Source organism: Vidua macroura, chromosome 18, assembly GCF_024509145.1.
Source record: "Vidua macroura isolate BioBank_ID:100142 chromosome 18, ASM2450914v1, whole genome shotgun sequence".
Classification (NCBI taxonomy): Eukaryota; Metazoa; Chordata; class Aves; order Passeriformes; family Viduidae; genus Vidua; species Vidua macroura.
This window is the reverse complement of record NC_071588.1, coordinates 9,519,152-9,537,884: the sequence shown is the minus strand read 5'-3', so window position 1 is coordinate 9,537,884 and position 18,733 is coordinate 9,519,152. Positions and strand designations below refer to the sequence as shown.

Below are 18,733 nucleotides of genomic sequence, written 5' to 3'. Positions count from 1 at the left end.
TTTGCAGCCAGCAGGGATGTGAGAATAACACACACCTCTGCAGTGCCTCACACACCTTTCTGCCCCAGACAGCTCCAACATGAACACAAGCATTCACCAACAGCTGCACGCACACAGACGTGTGAGCAGCCTTAGCTCTCCCAGATTTTCCCCCTGCCAACAGCAGCATAACCCATCCTCACCCTACACCAGGATCCACAGCACAAACAGCAACCCGGGAACCTGCAGACGTCCCCGGGGCCACAGTTTATTCTGTGCTCTGTATCTGAGACAGATGAGAGGCTTGCAATTTAAGTTCCTATAGAGCAGCAACACAAATTTCCTATGGATGCTTGTCTCCAAAGCAGTCTGGCTTCTGCTGGCCAGACCCAAACCCACAGGGGCTGGCTGAGAAAAGTGACCAGGCCTCTGGCCATTATCACTCATGTGGCACTTGCTAGTCAAGGGCATTGACTGCTCTTTTCAGAGCAGCAGAGAGCTCAGCCAAACCCAGTCACCCCCCTGCACTCAAACTGTCACTCAGAGGCAACGTGCTCAGTGGGAATTGTGTTGTTTACACTTTTGGCCTCAGCAGGAAAATCTGGATTTGCCCCCTGAAAGTAAAGCATGCATCACTCTCCAGATTAGAGTGCTCATTCCAACATGCTCTTGTGTGACTGTTTGGACAAATTGCACAATGCCAGAGGTATATCCTGACACAGATGTACACAGCCTGCAACCCTAGCCATCAACATGGACAGTGTTTTCAGCCCGGAAAACAGAAGACTCTGGGAAGACCTTCTAGCCCCTTCCAGTACCAAATGGGCCACCAAGGGAGCTGGAGAGGGACTTGGGACAATCGATGGAGCGATAGCACAAGGGGGATTGGCTTTCCACTGCCAGAGGGCAGGGTTAGATGGGATATTGGAAAGGAATTGTTCCCTGTGAGGGTGGGGAGGCCCTGGCATAGAGAAGCTGTGACTGCCCCTGGATCCCTGGAAGTGTCCAAAGCCAGGCTGCATGGGGCTTGGAGGAACCTGGGATAGTGGATTGTGTCCCTGCCCATAAAGTTGGAATAAATGATCTTTAAGGTCACTTCCAGTCAAAATCATTCCACAATTCTGAAAAAATATACTCTTTCCCTTTGGCTCATGGCTTTCAAGGTAACAGGTAGGCAGGAGTCTCTACAGAGCCTGAAGTTCTTCCCCAAATTAAGTACTGCAAGATCTTAAACCTGTGATTTAGGCAGTTATGGATGTGACCAGTGTAGACACTGGCCACTGGAAGAGGAGGAAATTTCAAATGGTGGAATCCCTCCAAATAAAGGAAAGGTAAAATGTTCAGTGGATCTTCAAGGCCAAAAAAAGGAGCAAAGATGAAACACATGTAGGAAGTCTGGTAGTTCATCTGATCCATCCTGTTCTCCCAAAGCTGGATAAACTACTGTGATCTCCTGAAGAGAGTCATGGAACTGCTTGAGATCTCAGATCCATTAAATCTGAGCCCAGACTGGTAAGAAGCAAAGCCCAGTGTCTAATTTTCTTATTTACTCATTTTTTATCAGTCCAATTCCAGCCAAGAGCACCTGACAGGCACCTGGCAGCAAGGAATGCTCACAGCAAACTCACCTGTACCAGCAGGTCAAGGGACACAATTATCCCTCCATGAGTCATTAGACCCCAGCTGGTCCATACCGAGGTGTGAGCTCACAAGTAAAAGGAAAATGCTGATAAACCTGAACAGCTCCAAGAGGGAGGCACCAAGAGGATGGTCAGGGGCCTGGAGCACAGACCATGGAGATACCCTGAGGGAAGGGAGTTTGTCCACCCTGTTCAAGTTTTAGGGACAGCTACAGCAGCCTTCTTGATACCATGGCAGGTATAGGGAAACACACCCAGGTTCTTTGCTCAGGTGTTGTGGCAGGGGAGTGAAAGACAAATTAAAGGTCAAAAGAGAGGATAAGCATTGAAAAAATGAAGGTTCTCTCTGAACATAAGGAAAAAACCCAGGCTATCACATTTCTGCCTCAGGAGGTTTTAAACATCTGACTGGACATAGCCCTGAGCAACCTTTTCTGAATTCAGGGCAAGCCTGCCTGGGACAGTGGTTGGATTAATATCAGAACGAGGACAAACCCGACGCAGGGAAATTATGATCTCTGTCTCCAGATCAGAAGGCTTTGGAATGCTGAACACTTGCTTTATTAAAACTATACTGTATTACATTAATATACTATTTAAAGAGATACTATACTATTCTACATACTTACTTTCTAATTTACTATACCTAACAAACTCTTGACTCTCTGCTGAGTCCGAGACACAGCTGGATCCGATTGGTCATTGAACCCAAACAACCTTCACTAGAATCCAATCAAATAATCACCTCTAGGTAAACAATCTCCAAACCACATTCCACATGGGGAAAACATAGGAGCAGAGATAAAGATTGTTTTATTTTCTTCTCTCTGTGCTTCTCCAACAAAAATCCTGAGAGGAAGAGAATGTGAATGCCACAGACTAACACTGCAGAGGTCACTTCAGGCTCCATTTACTCAAATCTCCCAGTGACTTCTGCAACACCTTGGCAGGGTGTGTTCCTGTGTCCAGGGGAGAAGGCCCAGGTCCCCTGGGACACTGCTGCAGCCGTGTGCCAGAGCAGGTTGGCGTCTGCAGAGCAATGTTCATGTGCACCCAGAAAAATCCTGCCTCTACCTTTGTGCAGGAGGACAACAAAGGGAAGGTATTTGTGCATCTGTGAGTGTTTGTACCCACACATCAGTGAAATGCTGCAAGAGGGAATGTGTGCCTGTGCACACATGGGATTCAGGAGCAGCAGGGTCTGTTTCCAGCTGCATGGAGTCTGCAGAAGAGATCCCAGGGGAAAGCTGCACCTTCTCCCTCTTGCCAGCCCTTTGTGGCTTGTTGAAGTAATGTAGTTTCTGAGGGGGGAAGTCTTATATCTTGAGACAAACCACATACCTCCAGGGCGTGCATCCAGCCTGGAAGAGAGTGGAAGTGAGACAAGAGAACAGTCCAAGTCTCTCTGAGGTGTCATTGTGCGCACACGGAATGCAATGACTCGGCCCCATCGGAAGCGATGGGGTGAGAAGAGAGAGCGAGCTTCCTTGAGAGGGCTTCAGAAATAGAAATAGGACAATCCAAACACGCTTCCACTTGAAGTCATTCCCCATGTACATTCCCAAAGCATCAGGGATCCTCTAATGTGATTGTAGTTGGAAAAGGTGTTCAAACCCATGCATACAGAGGAATGGGAGGCACAGTAGTGAAGTGTGGTGTCAGAATGCACATGTAAAATAACATTTGGCATCAAGTGCTCTTAGCCTAAATATTCACCAAAAGAGGTTCTGGTTAACCTCTTTGCTTTAATAACCCTCTTGCCAATCTGGGTAGGAGCAGCGAAGCAGCACTCCCAAATTCCACAGAGATGAATCACTGGGTAACCTGGGGGAACCTGGTCATGCTGGAGTGAAGGGGAATTGAAACAGATTGTCAAGGAGCAGCAAGGCACACAGTGGGAGGAGGGATGGAAGTGTGTCCTGACTGCAGCCTGCAACCTGAGAGGGAAAAAATCCCATCCAAAACCTTCAGTTCCAGACACTGTTTGTCAGAGGAATTTGAATTTCAGCTCTGCCTTGACTGAGGCTGCTCCCAAGTGAGGAGCTTTGCCAGGTGCTCTGGGGGCCCCGGCTGAAGTTCACCTGCTGGAGCTCTGGGAGCTGCACACCCAGACCATTCTATCCCACAGGATCGGTGAGGAGGAATTCGTAAGCAGGTGATCAGAATAAATGATTTACCAGGGCACTAAAAGATCAAGGCAGTTGTTTCTAAAAGATCTCAGAGCATCTAAGCCTAAAGTGTTACAGTGCTTTCAGATCTGCCCCCAGGCTGTCAGCCTGGCTCCAGCTTCTTGGAATAAGTAATTGCCCCACTCCCCATTAGCCAAAAAGTAGAAAACTATTCCAAAAGCTCCTTGCACACTCCCACAAGGACACAGGCATGTGATAAGTATCTGCTTCTCCAGAATACAGAGCCATAAGAAGTATAAAGTTTCTAATTCATATTTTAAATGAAATTCCCTTTTGTGGTTCCAGTAGTATGAAAAGAATAAGAAAAAGAATGGCTTTGAAAAATGCCTTCTCAGTATCAACTCCAAGTGTCACTCCAGGTTTCACTGCAATTCAGTAGAAGGTCATAAATCCCAGACCATGGAGGAGCAGCTGAGAGAGCTGGGAAAGGGGCTCAGCCTAGAGAAAAGGAGGCTCAGGAGGGACCTTCTGGCTCTGCACAACTCCCTGGAAGGAGGGGACAGCCCGGGGGGGTCAGGCTCTGCTCCCAGGGGACAGGGACAGGAGGAAAGGGAATGGCCTCGAGCTGTTCCAGAGGAGGTTCGGGTTGGATATTGAGAAAAATTTCTTTCTTGAAAGGGTGGTCAGAGACTGAGCAGTCTGATCAGGGCTGTGGAGGAATCACCATCCATGGAAGTGTCCAAAACACACATGGATGTGGCACCTGGGGACATGGGTTAGTGGTAGGCCTGCAGTGGCTGGACATGATGATCTCAGTGGGCTTTTCCAGCCTGGATGATTCTATGATTCAACCCATGGCTGTTTCTTTGGTAGTGCAGCTGTAACACCAAAACCCTCCTGTTTCCCCTACAGAAGGTGAACCTTTGGGCTGTGGGAGTGTAACCATGGCCATGCCACCACATCAACAGCTGTGTGGGTTGACTCTCCTTCAACCACTGTGAACACTTTCCAACACTGCAAGCCCCACCAAGCTGGAAATGGGATGCTCCTGAGAATGTTGTGAGCAAAGGGGAACAAACTCGGCACGTCAGGATTTGGAATGCCACTTCTAAAATTGAAGCCATTTACGGTCAGGGTGGAAATGGCTGATTCTGATCACAGAAAGGTTGGATTTCACTCATAAATCCATGTGGGCAGTCACTAGAGGGGGCCAAAAAACCACCTCAGAACAACAGGGGCTGGAAAACCAATGCTGAGGCCAAGGACTTGACTTTTACTCTCTGAGTAGTCCAGTTAGAGGAGTAAGACAGGCCCCAGAGCCTCTGCTTACAACGGGTGCCATTTACTCCGAGTGTAGTTCCACTGAAATGAATGGACTTCTTCAAGAGGAAGAGTTACCAGTCCCGTGAGTAAATGTGACACAATTTGGTCTTTAAATAGCACTACCCTTTTGATGACCTTCCACAACCATAAAATTAAGCCTAGAAAGACCTCAAGGGCAATATCAAACTGAATTTGTCAAAATGTGTCAGAAAGAACACAGTGTGTAGCCAACCTAAGTTGAAAATGTTTCCATACAGGAGAAAGTTGGAGGTCATGGAGGAAACACAAGGATGACAGAAGGCATTTGAAGCCCATGGTTATGTGGGCTTTATACCATGCAGGCTTCTCATTGCTCCCTCAGCCTCCGAGAAATGTCTTGGGTTTGTTTCAGGAGCACTGAAAAGCTCCAGCCTGGCACAGGATCTTGGCACACCCAGAGCATGCAGGTCAAAGCACACAAAGGTGGGGGAGTTAACAAGTGCCCCAGTGAAGAGTGGCCATGCCAGGAAAAGGGATGAGCTTTCAGAAAGCCACATTAGTGCTGATGGGAAGTGGCCACGAAGGCGCACTGCAGGATCCTGCCAGTATCCAATTACAGAGAGAGCATCTCCCTGTTAACTCTGCTGGGCACCACCTCAGCAGCCCTGGCAGCGCCTCCTCCTGCCCCTGCTCAGGGGATCAGCACTCAACTCCTGCTTTGGGATTCCTGAGTGCACAGCCACAGGCTCTGCTGAAGGAGCACGACCCTTGAAATCAGCTCTCTTGGCGAGATGATGCCAAACCAGCAATTTCCTCAAATAATTTTCTTTTCTGACCAATAGCATAAACTTTAAAGCAAACAGGATCATACAATAGAAGAGAATCACAGAATCTCGTGTGTGGGAAGGGATCACCCAGGGATCATCACAGGGATCACCCAGTCCAACCCTTGGCCCTGCACAGATACCCCAAAATCCCACCTGTGCCAAGGGTGTTGTCCAAATGCTCCTGGAGTTCTGGCACCGTGGGGCTGTACCTGGTGACCCCCAGCCCTTGACTGATCACACAGAGATGTCACCAGGCTCACTGCAGGGAAGCAGTGACTGTCTGGCTACACTCAAGTCCATGAGGGCTTTTGCCATCAACTTTTTTCATCCTTTTGTCCAGGGATTTCCCTAGAGAACTTCTAAGGGCCTTCTGAAAGGTGACCAATAAAATCAAGTCTCCTACAAGGAAACACAAGTTTCCTGATGGAGACTCCACAGACAATATTCAGTAATCCACATGGTGAAAAACTGCTCTCTATTTACAGAGAGCTCTGAAATTGCTTCTGTAAAGGCTTGTCTTGTGCTAGGCAGGAAAAGGCTCCGTGCTCTCCTGCTGGGCAGCTCTTGGGTCCAGCCCTTCCTTTGCATCTTACCCTCACTGCAAGGCTGTGCCATAAAAAAGTCTGATCTGGTATGAAAAGCAGTCAGTGATGAGAAAGGTAAGATTTGCTTTTCAATTCTTTTCTCCTCAACTGTCATTAAAAATGATTCACGATAAATCCAAAGTCTACACAACTACATGATTAGAACTGAGACCTACCATAAATTAAAAGGCTTTTCTTTCTGTTCTTCCCTGGCTGGGCTGTATCAGGTTACCAGAACAGAATAAATGCAGGAATCCACCAGCCCAGCCTGGTGACCAGAACTCAACTGCTACTAAAGCTAAGTGATATCTCAAGAAACACATGTTGGTTCCATGGCTTAAAACAATGAATCCTTGTAGAAAATCATAAAGTTTGAGGTAAAAAAAAAAAAAAAAAAAAAAAAAAAAAAAAAGAAGTTACCTTGTAAAATGACATTTCCCATAAGAAGCAGAATGTCAGGGCACTATACCACGTGCTGGGGTACTTCTCTAGGGCTGCTCTGCTGAGGAAATGAGAAAAAAGAGCTGAGCACTGCAAGCATTCCCAAGGTGTTGAAAGAGGATGGACAGAGAAGGCTTTTACTTGTTCTTTTCCCATAGAGAATAATGAATGAATTAAGAAAGTGGGGAGGAATAAAGGAGAAAGAAGAGGAGAGAAATTTAAGTGTCTTGCCTTTTTCTTAAAATCAAAAAACAGAGAAGTTTGAGTTAAAGCTTTGATTTAACTTTTTTGAGAAAGAAAAAAAGAGAAAAAAAGAAAGAAATCAAAAAAATCTGGGGCTTGAATGGAAACTTAAGATATGGAAAGCAAAACCATCTCATAAATATCCCTTCAGTAAGAAACAATAAATAATAATTATGTTATAATAAGGTTCTATTATGATACTACATCCCAGCCTTATGTTTATTCCAATGCCAACTGCATATCCACAACCATCAGGCATTAAAGATGTTGGCAAATGTATTTTGCCAAAAAGAAGGAACTTTATGTACTATCAAGGAACATTATGCCCCACCACCACTAAAACTCAGGATCTTACCAGGCCTTTTAAGGCAAGAGACACAAGGTCACAAGGCAAAAAGAATTAAGACAGTGCAGATAAGTCTCATCTTTCTGTTGTCTACACTGAAACTGAACACACACCTTAATTGTAGGAAGTTCTGAACCATTTGGCTCAAGTGTCCTCAGTCCTTTTCTTCTAACTGAACTGGAGAAGGGAAAAAAAAAAAAAAAAAAAACAACAAAAGAGCTGAACAAAATAAAACTACACAGGAAAGATAGTTTTGCTTTCCATGTCTACAGAGTAGTTGGGAGTTTTTCCTAAAAATCTCTCTGCATGAAATCTATGCCACAAGTCTGTCAAGGCTGGTGAGATCCACATCCCAGTTTTCCAGAGACAACATGTGATATCCAGTAGCAGTTAATGGATTTTCCCCACGAGGCTGTGTCTGGACTTGTCCCCCAGGTTTCCCTCTCGAGGCTGGTGCTCACTCCTGTCCTCTGGGTGCTCAGTGTTGCTGGTTCCCTCTGCATCAGCCTCCCTGGTGGAATGGCCATTGCCATAGAAACCACTACAGTAACATCACAATTTCCACCAAGATGCTTCAGCAATTTACTCTGGTGATTAAACTGCAGCCATTTATTGCACAGAATAAATAACAGGGCAATGGTGAATAATGGGGCTACGACTCCATCGATGGGTCCCGGTGACATCATAAACCACAAGAACCAAGCTCGAGTCATCGCAGCTCCCGAGATGGAATTATAAGCTCCATCATTCAAATTGAGCTCTTTAAAGACATTTGATCTAACTTACGGAGCCAAGAAAACGAAAGGAAGAGAGGCAGAGACAGACCGTGAGGCTCTCAGGCCAACCACGGACTGTCCTGGCCAAGAGTGGGGACAGACAGACTGCCAGGCAGCAGCACAGCCAGGTACACACTGAGAGTGGGGACAGACAGACTGCCAGGCAGCAGCACAGCCAGGTACACACTGAGAACGGGACAGACAGACTGCCAGACAGCAGCACAGCCAGGTACACACTGAGAGTGGGGACAGACAGACTGCCAGGCAGCAGCACAGCCAGGTACACACTGAGAGTGGGGACAGACAGACTGCCAGGCAGCAGCACAGCCAGGTACACACTGAGAGTGGGACAGACAGACTGCCAGGCAGCAGCACAGCCAGGTACACACTGAGAGTGGGACAGACAGACTGCCAGGCAGCAGCACAGCCAGGTACACACTGAGAACGGGACAGACAGACTGCCAGGCAGCAGCACAGCCAGGTACACACTGAGAGTGGGACAGACAGACTGCCAGGCAGCAGCACAGCCAGGTACACACTGAGAACGGGACAGACAGACTGCCAGGCAGCAGCACAGCCAGGTACACACTGAGAGTGGGACAGACAGACTGCCAGGCAGCAGCACAGCCAGGTACACACTGAGAGTGGGACAGACAGACTGCCAGGCAGCAGCACAGCCAGGTACACACTGAGAACGGGACAGACAGACTGCCAGGCAGCAGCACAGCCAGGTACACACTGAGAGTGGGACAGACAGACTGCCAGGCAGCAGCACAGCCAGGTACACACTGAGAACGGGACAGACAGACTGCCAGGCAGCAGCACAGCCAGGTACACACTGAGAACGGGACAGACAGACTGCCAGGCAGCAGCACAGCCAGGTACACACTGAGAGTGGGACAGACAGACTGCCAGGCAGCAGCACAGCCAGGTACACACTGAGAACGGGACAGACAGACTGCCAGGCAGCAGCACAGCCAGGTACACACTGAGAACGGGACAGACAGACTGCCAGGCAGCAGCACAGCCAGGTACACACTGAGAGTGGGGACAGACAGACTGCCAGGCAGCAGCACAGCCAGGTACACACTGAGAGTGGGGACAGACAGACTGCCAGGCAGCAGCACAGCCAGGGAGCTGTCTGGCTCTGGGATGGTGTTCAGCATCGATGCTGCCCGTGGGATCTCAGCCAGCCGGGCTCAGAACCTCCTGCCAGGAGCAGCTGTGTTCCCAACAAGGAGCCCTGGCAGCACTGCCACTGCAAACCAGGCAGGGAAGACTAAACAGGCATGAAGAACAGGCTTCATTTTCCCTGCTAGCTCCTTTTTGTTCTCGTGGAGTGTGATCACCTCTCTCCTGAGCTCTGAGCAGGCTCAGGTTTAGGAGCAGTCTCTCCTCCAAGCACTGAAGCAGCACAGTGGCTCTGCATCCCAATGGGATCAACCAAGTTTTTTTTTAGTGCAGACCAAGATAATTTAGTGCAGACCAACTTTTCTCTAGGAGCAGGTCCTGAGCAAGCTGTGAAGTGCTGACATAGATTGAAAGGAGCTGAGGCTCTAGCTTCAAGCCCACTGTGCTGGGACAGCCCACACCTGCAGCAAGGGCCGTGGAGCTTGAATAACATTGATCGCTTTGGACATTGTGGCCCATTAGATGTCATTTAAAATACTGAAGTATCAAGAACAGAAAGATCTATAAGATTAGTGATAGCAGATGGAACTTCTCACTCATAAAAGTTGTTTGTTTGATTCCAGTGCTTATTCAAAGTTGCATTTAGCAACTAGCAAATGTGAGGCTTTGTTTAATCCTGTTCTTCTGAGAGCTTCACGCAGCCAGCTCTTTGTTTCTTGATGCATTTGATAACATAGAAGATGCAGACAAGTCATTCCAGGCTCATTTTCTTCCTTGAGCTCTTCAGATTGCAAAAAATAATTCCCAGGTAGGAAATTGCAATAGAAATCCCAAACCAGTATTAGACTGGGATGACCCAAACAGGGAGCTCTGCCCAGCTAGAGCTCCCTCTCATCTCCATTTCTCAAAAAGAACTTCAGGATCAAGTCAGACTCATTCTTCCTCTAGTGATTTCTCTTTCAATATATATTCTTAATGGTAGCATTTTAGAAATCACTCATCACTGCCCTAAAATGTGATGCTATTTGAGGTCAGTGTTGTATTTTCCATTGGGGACAGTTTGACCAATGTTGAGTACTCTAAAATTTCCAGCCCTACACACATATATGGAGAGAGAGGAAGACAGACTGTAGGATGATACATGTATCTTAATGTACCATACTAGACAGAGACAAAACCCACATTTTTAATAGCTTTCTCTATTGATTTCAGAACTATTTATCATGTAACTGCAATAACACACATTTGCAGACTTTAAAAACTCAAGCGCTGCTTCAAGAACGCTGGGCTTGACTCCAACCTCACTGTAAAAGGGTAACATCTCCAAAGAAGATAATTACCCCCACGTCCATGGGATTGGAAATGGGAAATTTTACCTCACTGTGCTTCATTTTTAACCTTTTTCAGGCAGGAAGGCATGTGGAAATGCAGTTTAGAACTGTTCATGCCTTTTGCAAGTTGGTCAGAAAAGCATTTTGGAGCTGTTTGTGCTCATCTCAGATCTGAATTTCCTCCTCCTCCTGTACTGAACCTTCTCTATCGCTGCCATGCTCACTCCTTTCAGGGTTTGTCTCTCCTGCTCACCCTTCACCCTGTATTTTGTATTGTTACAAAAGGGACAATTCGGCTCAGATGAACTGAAGATTATCATGAGCAAACTCCCATTTTGCTGCAGAACCCACCTGAGGGTGGTAGAACTCCTCTCTGTCACTCTCTCCAGTAGCAGAAATGTCACACTCAGGTGCTCAAGCTGATCTGGAACACAAGCTGCTGGCTCTTATTCCCTGTAAGTTTATTTTCCAAAAGATAGGCCCTTTACTGATATTGCCTCAGAGAACAGACAGGGGTACATAAAAAAGTGCACAGCAGCAGGATGATGAACTGCTATGGTTAATTAGTAATTTACTAATTGCATATTCTAGCAACCAACCACGATCTACACTCTACCAAAGTAAACTATTACATACAGAAAAAAGAGAGAAGTGTAAAGAGAATGAATGGAGCAAAGTATTCCAGACTCCAAGATCCCTGGATTGGGCAAGATCCTACAAACACCATGAAAAGGGTAATTTTCCTAATGCTATAAATGAGAGAGTGATAATGACAAGATTTCCAGCAGGCATTTCCTCTTTATGTAAGGAAAAAATGGCCACATATATGAGGTGAGACTGTTTTCTTCTGCCATCACAGAGCACAGGCTCTGGGGCCACTTCTAAAGGGATCAAACTGATAGCAGAAAACAAAGCAAAAAAGCAGAACCACAACCCTGGAGTTCAGGACAGCAGTCTTTGGCCTTTTCAAGGATCTACTCTGAGGAACTTTGGCCTTTTCGAGGATCTACTCTGCATGGGATACAGAGCTGGAGAAAATAAAGGCCCAGAAATGCTGGTGGATTTACACCCTTTTGAAAGCACTGTGTGTTCTATTGCTGGGGTGCTTCCACAGAGAAGGATGCAGGATTTGGGAGATGTGAATCACCTTTCCCTGAGTTCACACAGAAACAAAAACCAAGAAAGACTCTGATTAGATTCTCCCAAGGTAGTCTCATCTCCTGGTGTGTGCATGTTGTGTTTCTGGAATGCCAAGGGAAGCTGGAGGAACTAAAACAATAAAAGCCCTTTAAAACACAGGGTCCATTGTCTCCCCTGGCCAAATTTGCTTTAATCAGGCACTGGCTCCATTTCACCTCTCGAACATGAGCTCCCAGATCTGCAAGGCACACTGAACCAGTGAGTAGGCACAGAAGGAGGGGAAATAACCAAAGCTAAACTTCACCTGGCCTGAGATTACTCTTTCCCTTTAGTCTCTTTGCCCAGGTGATGAAATGCTCCCACCCAGCCAGAAGCAAAAGAACAGAAGTAGAAAAATCAAATGCTACTGGGAGGAAAAGGGAGCAATGTAAACTGCCTGTTGTTTGTACATGCTCCCCACCCTTAACCCCCCCACCTTCTTTAATTTCAATTTGCAAAGACAGTGAAATGGAAAATGTGCCTCTAATTATTACCCCTCTGTTCTTCCTAAAAGCCTCTCTCTGAACTTTTAAGTCTCCTCAAGTTTCAGGTCCTCTTTTTCTCCCTCTCTCTTTCTCTCTTTCTCTCTCCCCCTTTTTTATTTAAACTAATCTAAAAAAGCTATAAAAAACCTCTGACACTATAAATTCCCTTGTAAACCCTGGTTTTATAGGTTTAATTGCCTCATTTTACTGCCTTGCATGCTTTGTTCCTTCAGTATTTTAGAGAGCTGCCCCAGTATTTAGTACAAGCAGGCAACTTGGGGAAAGAGAGACCAGCTCGGAGCCCCGGACTAGAATTTGGCTGTGGTCAGAGCTCTGGCATGGTCAGCACCCTACAGAGACTGAGTCTGGAAGTGGCTCCACTCAGGCTGTCGCGTGTGGGACGCTGACCCAGACAAAAACAGAGAAAAAACTCAGCACTGGGGAGTTCAAGTCCCCCTTGATGGGATAAAATCAGGCTCACAGGCCTGGAGGGAATGAGAAAACCCACACAAAGAATCTCTCACAGGGGAAGGAGTGCTGGGGAGGATTCTTCTTTTTCTGTTACAGGAATAGATTCTTCCCTGAGCATCAGCAAAGCACAGTGCAAGAATCCCAAAGATTCCCAAGCAAGCAGCAAGGGCTCTCTGTGGTAGGTGCTGTACAAACATAGAAAAACAAGTGAGTCCAGGGAGCTCCCCATACAAATAATTATCCTCTTCAAATAAAGGCAGGGGACTGAGTGTGAAAATTCTACCAAGATTCTTCCTGGATCCTTCATAATCTCTCAGTCACCCTTTTGATCCTAAAGCCTAAATGCCCAAGGAATCAGCAAAACCCACTTTTGCTTCAGACACACACATTTCCTAATTATGCCACTATCTGCTGAAAGGCTTCCACAGATCTTAACCAGACACTGTGGCTGTGCCTCACCCTGAGGGGTGCAAGAGGAGAAAAGACACACAGGGACTTCATATGGGGAGCTAAAAGGAACCTCTGTTTTTATTTCAGGGTTAAAACTGCCCAATGGACAGTGCCCACAATCATAGGGCAAGATTTTTTCTCATTAAAGAACATACACAACGTGTTTCTGTGCAGGTATTGCCTCCACAGCCATCCTCACCAATGGCATGGAAGTTTCACTCCCTGTCTTGAGCCTTGGATCCAAGACCCTGATGTCCAGCAAAATGGAACAGCACAGGCTCTGCAGACCTTTCACCAAAAGGCTGGGGTGCTTTTATCCTCACTGTTTCCAGAATCCATTTTCTGGCTCCCAGAGAACATGAAATGACACCCTTGGTTCCATCTGAGTCTAGAGATTTTTTTGCCTGTCACATCCAGATGATGTGTTAGGAAGAAGAGACTCTGCAGGATTTATTCCTGAACTCCTTCTTTTACCAGTTCTAATTCAAGCATGGGAAATAAAAAATACTAGAAAGAAGGGGGAAATCAGTGAAAGCCTAAAAGCTTTCAAACTGTTTGGTTTTGGCTTAACTGAGGAAATGATAAAGGCATCCAAATGTGGGTTTTGTTGGCAAATTAAGGGTTTTATTTTTTACTCTGTTTTCCTAAAGAGGCAAGGCTCCCGAATCCTGATGTGTGTGCAGCTTGCACTACATTCTGGTTTATGGCAACTTCAGAAAATGTTGAGCATTCTTCACCAAATATGTCAGAGAGAAAGAAGGCTCAAGATTATTAAGTGTCTGCAAGTTTCATAAATACAAGTCAGCCAGTAAGGGAGCAAGAAACAAATTTGTTTCCCCATCCTTAATCTAAACCATACATTAGATTTCTTTCTGCTGTTCACCAAGTTGCCATTCTCTGAAATGCTTCCCCCAGCTCAGGGAAAGGGACATACACTTTATGTGAAGAACTGAATCTGCTTTTTGTACTAACCAAGGTAAAAGAGTAACAACCTCTTTATTTTTCCAGACCACTTATGATTTTATAGACCTGTATTGTATCTCTCCTCAGCTACCTCACAGATCCCTGCTCTATTTAACTGCCCTCCATAAACATGATGGTTTTCCCTCTTTTGCTTCTGCATTTCTTTTCTTAGCTGTGTCCTGTGAAGAAGAAAGAAGAAACATTCCCTATTTGTGAAAAGGGAATTTAAAAGTATGTGTTCACACACAGGTTACTCCCTGTGAACAAGCAGATCCTGAAAAAATACCCTGCTTGTTTTAGCCATTAAACTCTTGGCAGCAGGGCAGGCAAGAGGGATGGCGATGGAAGGAGAGAGGCACACAGAGGATCAAAATCTGCAAGAAAAGGAGGTTTAAAACAAATGAACTGAAGAAAGAACTTGTTGTTGGTGAAGTTGATCCTTCATGCTGCTCTGCTATCTTGTAAAAGGAGTTTTATTTGCCTTTTTGTGGGAGTCCTGGGAGGAAACGATTAAAGCCCCAGGCTTTAGGCACTTTGTGGGGATGTGGATGCAGGCACAGGGGTGGGTGCGTGTGTTAGGGCGTGCACAGCTGGGTTTTCTCCCTCCCTTTTACAAGGGCCGGTCAGGTCACAAGGTTAAAGCCAGGGGGGACTTATTTTGTGTCGTAAGAATTTTTACAAAGTGTAAAGGATCAAAGTAATTAGCTGAGGGTGAGAGCCCAGGACTGTCAGAGAAGCAATGCAGCCCCTGCCCGGGAGTCCTGATGGCAGCCGGCCGGCCTCAAGCTCCAGATCCTGGGAATAACCTTACCCAACAGGTCTGCACAGCACGGGGGGTGCTGCTCCATACGAAACTTGTAAGGAAGAAGAAAGGCAAAATTTTGGATGGAGCAACTGGAAAATGTTCCAGTAATGTGGCTGAATGAAACCCAGGAGCTTTTAGGTGTGAACATTTTAAAGCCGGCTGTCTGTGCTGCTGTGAGAGCTGCCAAACCTCACTGGCACTTTTTGGAGAGCAGGTCATTGCTTCCTGCTCCCAGCTGGCCAGCAAAGATCATCCCAAAGTGAGTCAGGACTCTCAGTCCCTCCGTTTGGTCCTTCAAAGCAAACAGGCAAGAAGGGAAGAGGCACACGGAGTGATAAAGCATCAGCATCAAAACAGTGGATCCTAGGGGTGGATCAAAGCTACCGCAAGATCTTCCTCCTGGAAATCTCTATTCCCTGTCCTTGGCATGCTCCTGATGCAATTCAAGTCCATCCAGCAGCACTCGCACTAAAACAAGCCAGGCCACAGCACATCTGTAGTGTCTGGGCAAGGAAAGCCCCTATTGCACCACTGGCCTGGGCTTCCAAAGTGGACAGCCCTAGAAGCATCCCAGTCACTCCCTTCCAGATGTTCACAGGAAGGAGCTTTGCCTCTAAGCCCACATTGCTCATCTTGGGAAAGAACCTTTGATGACATTGATCTCCTGTGTCCCTTTGTCCCTTGAAATAACTCAGGGTTTTATTCCTGGAATGACAGGGGAACACGAGTCCAGCATCCACTGCACAGCATGAAATTCAATTGCTCCTGACATTGCACAGTCCATCCAAGTGCTCCAGGATCCCTTTTTTTCCTGTTGTTTAGACAAATATTCAATACTGGGAAACATATGCTTTTTTAGGAGAAGTTTTTAGGAGAAGGATTGGGATGAGATCTCTAGCCAAAGAAACTGCCCTACTTATGCATGACTGCCACAGCTCCAGGGGTGGCTCACATGTGTAAAATGCCACACTACACAGCACATGAACACGGAGTGCAGGCCTGGAGAGCCTCCAAGGCCCTGGAGTCACCCATGGTTTGGACTGGCACTGGTAACTGAGAAGAATTAGTTATGTTTTAAACACAGACCAAACTCTTCCAGATGGCCACAGAAGGACTTGCTGGGCACTGGCCAAGGCCACCAGATCCCTCACCTCTCCCAGACTCCTTCAGCAAGAAGCTAATTAGATGCCACTTTAAGAAATCAAGGGGATAGGAAGGAATTACAGAGACAGACTAGAAATCCCAGTTATCCCTGTATCACAGCTGGAAATGAACTGTGCATCCTCCTTTTCTGGAGCACTGGGATGACAGAAGGAGGTGGCACATCTACACCCTACCTGCAGCTGCTATGTGGAAGGAGGATATTGACTTACACAAAAGCTTCTTTTTAAAACTACTGCATTAGTTTTATTAAATGTTTGTAATCCATGTTTCACCTTTCCTCCCCAAATTACACTCATCTTTGTGAAATAATAAAAATTAGCTGCCTAACCACAGCTTTGGCTGCGAGCCGCCTCCAGCCCCGGCGAGGATGAGTTAGTGCTCGTGGTGTTATTGATCTCCAGGCACAGATTGCCTGGCTCATGAGCCTCATGTCTCCTACCCCACACTGAGACCTGCCTCTCCTTGGCATCCCCCTGATCTGAGCCTACTTGAGATGCAAAATGCAGAGCTGGCAGGTGTGGCTGCACCATGGCCCACAGCCATTTATCACACACTTCTCAATAAGCTAATAGCCCTAATGTGTGAAAATTGATTTCTGGGGTGAATGCAAAAGTCCCAGTGATTTACACTCTATTTCCAATTGATGAGGCTCAATTGATTTCAATGAGTACTAAAATATTTACCATAGTGGGAGGCAGAGGTGGGGGGTGTGGGGAAGGCTGGGAACAGGGTCATCACTCATGGAAAGCATCCCAGCAGTGCTGGTGAGCAGCACCATCAGCCTCTGGAGAAGCCCAGCAGAACATGAAGCATTTGGTGGAGCAGGAAAACTACTTGGTCAGCCAGAAGGAAAGCAATGACAAAAGAGAAGGAAAAACTGATGTGTAATAAACACAGCATTGCAGCAGTGGAGTGAGCTAAGACTCATAAAATTCCCCTGATTTCTTGGAGGAATAACTCTGGGAAAGCACCTTTGATGCTGTGTCCTGCCAAGGGCAGTTTGAACTCAGCTGCCTTTGCTCTCTGACTCTCAGGGGCTCCATGGGCTGCAGGATAGCACAACTACACTCAAGGTTAACAAGAAAAGGTCCAGTGACCTTCCCACAGCCACTATCTGCCCTGGCAGCACAACCTCTCCAGCCACAGCTGCCCGTAACACACATTTGTGCTCCACAGTTTGATGGCTGGGACAGCCCAGGCTGAGTGGGACAATTCCAACACTGACCCCAAGTGCCAGTGTCCTCCCCGGTCACCCTGGCAAAGCAAACCAGGATTTCCAGGAGAAGGTAGACAAGGGCATGGGGGAAGAATGGAAGTTGAAGCACTCTCACGATCTACAGTATTTTCCTGAGCCCCCTCAGCATCTCCTTCCACCTGAACTTGATGCAACAAACTCAGCGCTCAGGTCCCACTGACCTCTCCTAAGCCATCCTCCCCTTCCCCTATTTATTAATCCTCCCTTCTCCTCCCCTTCCCTCACCTCCATTGGGTAAAGTTCTCATTTACCAGATCAAAGGTTAGCACTTGTCAGACCAAAAGCTTTGAACTACATCTCAGCAATGAATAATTTCCAAGTTCAGAGCTGCCCCCATCTCTCTCTTTGTCACTCAAAAGCAGTTCAGGGTAGCGGCTTGCAAGCATTTCACACAGAATGCCAAACCCCAGTCTTTTAGCAGTGGGCTCAAGAAACAACGTTCAGCTGCAGGCTAGGTGTGAAACTACCAACAGTCACAGGGTGGTAGCTCCTCTGTGAGGTAAGAGAGCTTTCACTCATCACACGCTTCCCCCAAACCTCACCATGGCAAAGTGGAGGTGCTGCCCCATCACAGCTCTCATAGTTCTGTCTGTGCCTGGAAACCCAACAGCATTTCAGTCCATTTCTCCAGGTCTGGGCCAGCACCTCAGGTTTATCTGGCATGTTCTGTTTTCTTAGCAAGTGGTGGTGAATTTCCCATATAGGTCTCACTCTTCTAAACTCCTGAAGGTTGCTGCCATAAGCAGAATTTTTCTATTTCTTATCTCTCTACTCATACTGCTGTGCAATCATGATGACAAAATGCCCCAGGGACAATGAAACAGCAATAAATAAAGAAACAAAATTCAGCTAAAATAAAAAACTCGTACTTTTCCTAAGTTCCCAATGGGACAATAGCAGAAGATGAGGAGCACAATACACTCAAACTTCATGTACAGAGGGCCCTGAGCCCACCTGCAGGTGCAGTGCCAGGAGCTCCAGACAATTTTGTTCAACCCTCCAAATGAGAATCTCCTTTTGTTAAACCATCAAAGGGAAAAGCCAGATGATGCACCTGAGGACAACGTTCAGCTGATGCAAAGCATGGGAAGCCAGTGGAGGTGGATCAGTTACAGCAGGCAACTCACTGCAACTTTAAACTCCTTTTCAAACACACTGAGCAACCCTCAATCTGCCAGCTGCAAAGGAATTCACTGACCACTATTTACATGATTCATGTCTGTTACTCTGTT

General features: G+C 46.7%; 2 long non-coding RNA genes across 9 annotated transcripts in view; one reads left to right on the top strand and one right to left on the bottom strand.

The window, feature by feature from the left end:
* Positions 1-18,733, bottom strand: part of LOC128816254 (uncharacterized) — a 226,350-nt gene that overhangs the window by 14,073 nt on the left and 193,544 nt on the right. For 4 of the 8 annotated variants that reach the window (XR_008439839.1, XR_008439834.1, XR_008439832.1 and 1 more), the window contains exons 5-6: positions 7,605-7,668; positions 6,882-6,960 (exon numbers count right to left, since the gene is read on the bottom strand). The exons of 2 other annotated variants lie outside the window; for them this stretch is intronic. This is a non-coding gene — a long non-coding RNA (uncharacterized LOC128816254). Of the gene's footprint in view, positions 1-6,881; positions 6,964-7,604; positions 7,669-18,733 lie in introns of all 8 variants that reach the window. 2 more of the 8 variants (XR_008439833.1, XR_008439835.1) reach the window with 2 other exon arrangements.
* Positions 8,240-13,797, top strand: LOC128816257 (uncharacterized). Its single transcript, XR_008439841.1, has 4 exons — positions 8,240-8,357; positions 8,410-8,446; positions 12,961-13,046; positions 13,489-13,797. It is a non-coding gene; the product is annotated as an uncharacterized LOC128816257 (long non-coding RNA).